This window comes from Alosa pseudoharengus, unplaced genomic scaffold, assembly GCF_046254945.1.
Source record: "Alosa pseudoharengus isolate Yale_2024_CS ecotype anadromous, Long Island Sound unplaced genomic scaffold, YU_APseudo_1.1 YU_APseudo_1.1_scf_18, whole genome shotgun sequence".
NCBI lineage: Eukaryota > Metazoa > Chordata > Actinopteri > Clupeiformes > Clupeidae > Alosa > Alosa pseudoharengus.
Genome location: NW_027468650.1, coordinates 438955 through 447189, shown reverse-complemented (window position 1 = coordinate 447189; position 8235 = coordinate 438955).

The window sequence follows — 8235 nt, the reverse complement described above, 5'->3', positions numbered from 1 at the left end:
ACAGACTGGAAGTTGAATGAATGTTGATATTCAAATAGTTTAATGGCTGTGTATAGGTAGATATTTGACGATAACTGAAAGTTGGAATGGCTCTAATGTTTGCTAGCAGTTATGCTAAGATTTTTAACTATGCTAACCATGCTACTTAGCTAGTGTTTTATAGCAGTGCTAGCAATGCTAACCTGCTAACCATGTTACTTAGCTAACGTTTTCTAGCAGTTTAATGAATGTTGATATTCAAATAGTTTAATGGCTGTGTATAGGTAGATATTTGACGATAACTGAAAGTTGAAATGGCTCTAATGTTTACTAGCAGTTATGCTAAGATTTTAAATTCTGCTAACCATGCTACTTAGCTAATGTTTTATAGCAGTGCTAGCAATGCTAATATGCTAACCATGCTACTTAACTAACATTTTCTAGCAGTTTTGCTAAACATGCTAACTATGCTAGCAATGCTAACATGCTAACTATGTGAACCATGTGATTTAGCTAACCAAGCTGATCATTTTAGTAGTTATTCTAACTATGCTAATTAACATGCTAACAATGCTAGCATGCTAACTATATTAACCATATTACTTAGCTAATAATTTTTAGTAGTTATGCTAACTATGCTAACTAACATGCTAACTATGTTACTTAGCTAACCTAGCTAATCATTTTTAGCAGTTTTGCTAAAAATGCTAACTAGCATGTTAGCATGCTAACTATGTTCACCATGTTACTTAGCTAACTTAGCTAATCATTTTTAGTAGTTATGCTAACTAGCATGCTAACTATGCTAACCATGTTACTTAGCTAACCTAGCTAATCATTTTTAGCAGTTTTGTTAAAAATGCTAACAATGTTATAATGCTAACTTTGCTAACCATGCTAACTAGCTACAGTGGGTAGGAGTCATAGTTGATGAAAAATGTTGACATAGTTGATGACAAGTTAAAAGTTGTTGATAGACAGCTAGTGAATGTATATAGTTTAAAAGTTGAATGTAGATAGTTTAAAAGTTGTTGATAGACAGATAGTTTAATGATAGTTTAAAAGTATTTTAAAAGTAATTTACTTAGCTAATCATTTTTAGCAGTCATGCTAACTAGCATGTTAACATGCTAGCATGTAACTATGCTAACCGTGTTACTTAGCTCAGTGTTTTTCAACCTTTTTTGTGCCACGGCACACTTTTGACACTTAAAATGTCCCACGGCACACTAACATCCTGTGTGAAGAAAAAATAAACATACCATAGCCTAAAATTTCAAATAATACACAGATGGCCTTATTGGCTTCTATGCAAGACCTGCTCAATAAAACAAGCGCCTCTGTCATTTGTAGGTGACTATATCTAATTTAATTGTTTTGAACTGGATATGTGATGATTCTGTGAATTCTGGATATGGGGCCCCCGTTGTACAATGCCTGCATACCACAAATAGTGCAATCATACAATCAATGAGAGCATGTGGTTATAAATTCTTTGATGCAACAGTTGCTTTTCTGGACCAGTGAGTGCAAGGGCGTAGGTTTGGTCTGAGCTTTGGTGGGGACACTACCCACTAATTCCCCCGAAAAAAAAAGGAAAAGCTACTCTTTCACCAGCCACTATAGATATATAAAATGATTAAAATGTGCTACTGTCCAACTACCCATGATTAACATGTGCTACTGTCCAACTTGATCTATACTGTGTAGCACATAATCTGATTTTAATATGTATACATATGTAGGCTATATTTAACATTTATTTTCTATTTGGTCTGTTATGAAATCATGCATTGACCCATTTGCACAGCTCAGTTTTAAGAAACTTAAATACATGCATGCTTAGCATTTTGTGAAAAGAATCATTAAGGCTACATTGACAACTCTTAACCATAAGCTGCCTGTATATTTTCTAATAGGCCTATTTACAGATATCTAGGCAATGTAAGCAGCTCAGTTTTAAGAAATGCTTAAGCAGAAAGACCATGTTGAATTTTTCTACAATTTATTTCAAAACCGGATTACTCTGGAACAGCTAACTATACACGGGAATGCTTTACACCTTTGTGTTCGGTAAGGTCTGCTGTTTATTCTGATATATGGGTTGTCATGTGTTGCGTGAAGAGTGTGTAGGCCTACGATATTCCACCGAGACGAATGGATGTGGAGATGGGCACAGAGAGTAATTATTAAATCTCTTGAAGTTAATTTTTCTCGCGAACTGTTTATCACAGCAAATAGTGGCTATAGCACCGTTTAAAAGCTGAGAAAAGGCTCTTTCATGTGACACATGTGTGATGAGTAGCCTACTCGAGGAGTTCAACAGAGAAGAATGGATGAATTTGGACGCACTTCATATGCCTTGTAGTGAAGTGAAGCTGAAGCGCAGCGTCTCCTGCGGCTCACTAGTTATTACGTCCTTCGGTCCCCACGCAAATCTACGCCCCTGAGTGAGTGACATTTGGGTAATTTTCTGCGGCACACCTGATGATCTCTCACGGCACACTAGTGTGCCGCGGCACAGTGGTTGAAAAACACTGACTTAGCTAACCTAGCTAATCATCTTTAGCAGTTTTGCTAAAAATTTTAACTAACATGTTAGCATGCTAACTATGCTAACCATGTTACTTAGCTAACTTAGCTAATCATTTTTAGCAGTTTTGATAAAAATGCTAACTAGCATGCTGCTAATTATGCTAACCATGTTACTTAGCTAACCTAGCTAATCATTTTTAGTAGTTTTGTTAAAAATGTTAACTAGCATGCTAACATGCTAGCATGCTAACCATGTGACTTAGCTAACCTAGCTAATCATTTTCAGCAGTTTTTTTAGCAATGCTAACATGCTAACTTTGTTAACCATGCTAACTAGCTATAGTGGGTAGGAGTCATAGTTGATGAAAAGTGTTGACATAGTTGATGACAAGTTAAAAGTTGTTGATAGACAGCTAGTGAATGTATATAGTTTAAAAGTTTAAAAGTTGTTGATAGACAGCCAGTTTAATAGATAGATAGTTTAATGATAGTTTAAAAGTAGACCGTTTAAAAGTTGAATGTAAAAAGTTCAGTAGTTTAATGGGTTACATTGTTTAACAGTGGATTATTGTAGTGAGGACTTTTATTTTGAAACAGATTTGGGCAGAGGAAACAGTTGAATAGGATGTATAGTCTTAATTGACCCAGATTGTATGCTTAAGGCGAGACACTACAGGTGAATAGGGTAAAATGTTTAAATAAAAGACATCACCATGAAACTTCCTCAGTTGATTACTTACACAAGTATGAACAAAAAATGTATTACAAGTTTTTGAAATTCGAATGGGTAATTATGCAAATTAGGCATTATCTCATTAAATATGCGCAAATTTGCATATATTTTCGGTAGATAGATCTGAACATATGATAAAGCCTGGTACAAAATTATTCTTTCATTTTGTTTGCATACAAGATAAAAATAAAATTACAGAGGGATTTCAGGATATCTGCTTTCATTACCTAGGAAATCAGAATATACTGTCCATAGCCTTAAAAAAACGATTTTTGCCTTATATTTTTGATTAAAATGTCACATAAATCAGGCCAGGAATGATTTATTAACAAATCCCTCTGTAAATATCTTCAGAATACTGCTAAGTGTATATCTGTAAAGTTTGGTGTACATAGGTGCTACATAGGCTGAGATGTTTCTACTGGAAAATGATAAAAACTCAATTTGAGAAAACAGCCTTGGAACACAGCCAAGAGATTCCGTTCTCAGCCTAGACTCGCCTTTGAACTTTCGCGATTGGTTGCGGTTACAAAGGAAGTGTCCATATTTGGATAGCACAACGTCATGCAGGAAAAACAGAGCTTTCCAACGGTACTACACATGTTATGTTTTGTATCACGGTCGCGGTAGAGCATGAAACGTTAGAAGAATAACTTTTGGTGAATTTAGGAGAAATATACAGGCGCGAGTAGACAAAATGTAATGAAATAAACACCTAAATGTGTAAATCGGGCTTTGTTGTTGTAGTAGTGTGAAAGAATACATGCTAAGGTAGCAAATTAGCCCAAAATCTCGAAATTGACCAGTGCATGATAAAACGATGTTTTCACCTGCCGTGTCTCGCCTTAAAGGGTTAAATTGTTTAACAGTGAAATATTGTAGTGAGGACTTTTATTTTGAAACAGTTTTTGGCAGAGGAAGCAGTTGAACAGGATGTGTAGTCTTAATAGGGCCAGTTTGTATGCTTAAAGCCTGAGACTGGCAGTTGAGATCCAGGTGGCCTGAACACCTGCCATAGGATTCTAATTGCTTAATGGCCGTATTATGATGTCATAATTTTAAAACGTTTTTCTTTAATAGTTTAAAAAGTATAAAAGTTTCAAAGTTGAAAAGACATAGCAACCCGATATGTTTGAAGACCTACGTTACAAAGTTTGAATGAAGTTTCTAAGTTAAACTGTTCAAGAGAAATTGCGTCTAGAAAAAGTGGTAAGCGGAATAATAATAATAAGAAGAAGTTGCCTAGGAAGAACAGTACAGTGCATTTTCATGCACTGTAATTAATTACAAAATTAAATCAATGCAAGTATTAATACATGACATTGTGGCAGATTTTGGTAGCCTAGATTCTGCTGAAAAAACAATATATAGCATGTGTGTATGGCACTTACAATGACCAGAATAAATCCTTCTAACTAAAAGTAGTGAAAATGCCCTTAAAACAGTCCAGGGTTCAAAGGGTTAATCTTTTATATTCCGTACCCTGCCCATAAACCTTTGCAATCCCTGCTGAAAAAAACAGCTAGAAACCAGCTTATGCTGGTAGCTGGTTTTCTTCCAGCTCTTGCTGGTGTAGCTGGTTGGGCCACCAGCTGGATATGCTGGCGTGACCATCTGAGGAAGCTGGTCATGCTGGTGTGACCAGCTTGTCACTTACTTGACTTGATGTGTGTACAAAGATCACAACATCTGTGTTTTGTCACCATAGCAATGGCAGCAGGTAGTGTCTGTGTTTTGTTACCATAGCAATGGCAGCAGGTAGTGTCCATTTCGAGTGAGCTCTCTGATTGGTCAAGTTCTGTAAACATTATCCTTATCACTGCATAATTAATGTCCTCACTGTGTTTGGAGAACTGTGGAACATGTCAAAGAAAGGCAAGGTAAAAACAGTGTGTATGTGTGTTTGTTTGTGTATGTGTGTGTGTGTGTGTGGGGGGGGGGGGTAAAAACAGTGTGTGTGGGGTGGGGTGGTAAAAACAGTGTTTGTGTGGGGTGGTGGAGGGGTAAAACAGTGTGTGTGTTTGTGTATAGATGTGGTAGGATAGCTGTTGAACATGTCAAAGAAAGGCAAGGTAAAAACAGTGTGTATGTGTGTTTGTTTGTGTGTGTGTGTGTGTGTGTGTGTGGGGGGGGGGAGGGGGGGGTAAAAACAGTGTGTGTGGGGTGGGGTGGTAAAAACAGTGTGTGTGTTTGTGTGGGGTGGTGGAGGGGTAAAACAGTGTGTGTGTTTGTGTATAGATGTGGTAGGAGAGCTGTTGAACATGTCAAAGAAAGGCAAGGTAAAAACAGTGTGTATGTGTGTTTGTTTGTGTATGTGTGTGTGTGTGTGTGTGTGTGGGGGGGGGGGGGGGGGTAAAAACAGTGTGTGTGGGGTGGGGTGGTAAAAACAGTGTGTGTGTTTGTGTGGGGTGGTGGAGGGGTAAAACAGTGTGTGTGTTTGTGTATAGATGTGGTAGGAGAGCTGTTGAACATGTCAAAGAAAGGCAACCCTGCTGAAAAAAACAGCTAGAAACCAGCTTATGCTAGTAGCTGGTTTTAGCTGGTTTTAGCTGGTCTTTGCTGGTTTTCTTCCAGCTCTTGCTGGTCTTTGATGGTGTAGCTGGTTGGGCCACCAGCTGGACATGCTGGCGTGACCATCTGAGGAAGCTGGTCATGCTGGTGTGACCAGCCTGTCTTGTGGGATACAGCTGGTGCAAGATGGTCATGCTGGTGACCAGCCTGTCAAGCTGGTCATGCTGGTTTGCTAGAATGACCAACATAAGCTGGCATGACCAGTTAAACCAGCACTATAGACCAGCAACACCAGCTAAAATGACCAGCTTGAGGTGGTACGACAAGCAAAACCAGCTGAATTACCATCATAAGCTGGGAAAACCAGCTGAAGGTATGTTTTCGCAAGAGTTTTGCTGGTCTAGCAGGTCAACCATCATAGGGTGGTCAAACAAGCTGGTTAACAAGCTGGTCAACCAGCAAACCACCTTTAGCTGGTCAGGCTGGTTTTTTCAGCAGGGAAGGTAAAAACAGTGTGTGTGTGTGTGTACATGTAGTTTGAACATGTCAAAGAAAGGCAAGGTAAAACAGTGTGTGTGTGTGTGTGTGTGTGTACATGTAGTTTGAACATGTCAAAGAAAGGCAAGGTAAAACAGTGTGTGTGTGTGTACATGTAGTTTGAACATGTCAAAGAAAGGCAAGGTAAAACAGTGTGTGTGTGTGTGTGTGTGTGTGTGTGTGTGTGTGTGTGTGTGTGTGTGTGTGTGTGTGTGCGTGCGTGTGTGTGTGTGTGTGTACATGTAGTTTGAACATGTCAAAGAAAGGCAAGGTAAAACAGTGTGTGTGTGTGTACATGTAGTTTGAAAATGTCAAAGAAAGGCAAGGTAAAACAGTGTGTGTGTGTGTGTGTGTGTACATGTAGTTTGAACATGTCAAAGAAAGGCAAGGTAAAACAGTGTGTGTGTGTGTGTGTGTGCGTGTGCGTGTGTGTGTGTACATGTAGTTTGAACATGTCAAAGAAAGGCAAGGTAAAACAGTGTGTGTGTGTGTGTGCGTGCGTGTGTGTGTGGAGAGGTGTAAAGGCTCTTGTTTGTCCTGGTGTGTGTGTGTGTGTGTGTGTGTTTGTGTGTGTTAGTTAATGTGCAGGCAAATGTGTATGTGTGCATTTGTGTATGTGTTTTATATAACAATGCTTAGCTTTTACTTGGTCCTGGTAACTGTGACAGTGTGCACTCAAAAATAACCCAAATATAACCCAGCCGCTGGTTAACTATTGGACCAACACCACATTGAATTATCCTAACCCAATGGTCTGGGTACATTATTAAACCCAGCAAGTTGGGTATGATTCTAACCCAAAACGCTACACAACGTTAGTTAAATTGGCACAATAGACAAGGGTAAAGGTAACCAATGTGCTTTGGCAGACGCCTTTGTCCAAAGCGACACACAAATACAAAAACAACATAATATTTAAAATATAACTAAACAGATTAGAATGTTGGTCAAACTATAATAAGGAAAATAGTCATATGAAACAACAATATCAATTCAATTAATAGCCTAATAAAATAAGCAATGAAAATGAGAGGAAAAGCAATAGTAAAACAATAATGTCCATTCAATCAATAATATAAAAACAATATCATGGTAAGACTACATTAAGGAGAATATCAATAATAAACAAGAATGTCAAATTAATCAACAGCCTAATGAAAATAAAAACAACATTATACAAACCATAACACATAAGAAGCGTTTAAACAACTAAGCACATGTTGAACAGGAATGTCTTTAGACCCCTCTTAAACAACCCAAAACTACCACAGGAACGGAGAGCACTGGGCAACTCATTACACCAACATGGAACCACTGAGGAATAGAGTCTTGAATTAGACCTTTTTATGACTGGTCGACATAACAGATGCTCATCAGAAGACCGCAGTGGGCGGTTGGGGATGTAAGGCTTGATTATTGAATTAAAGTAACTAGGAGCAGATCTAGTCAGTGTCCTATAGGCCAAAGAGAGAGATCCACTTTGGCTGATTGAAGACCAGGCGTGCTCCAGCATTCTGATTCAGCTGTAATGATCTTATTACACAAGCGGGTAAACTAGCTAATAGTGAATTACAATAGTCCAGCTTAGAGATGACCATGGTCTGAACAAGAAGTTCAGTGTGGAATCTTGTGTCAGATAAGGCATACAGAAATCTGGTGGGAAACGCTAGAGTCATCAGGTGGGAAAGACAGGTAAAGTTGAGTGTCGTCTGCATAACAGTGATTGTCAAATCCATGGGAGCAAATGGTCTCACCTAAGGAAATAGTGTAAATAGAGAAAAGCAAGGGTCCTAATACTGATCCCTGAGGCACACCTGTGGTGAGGTCATGAGACTTAGATACCTGTCCCTGCCAAGACACGTTGAAAGAACGCCCTTTAAGGTAAGATTCAAACCAGTCAGGAGCTTTTCCAGAAATTCCCAGTTCAGATAGTATAAAAA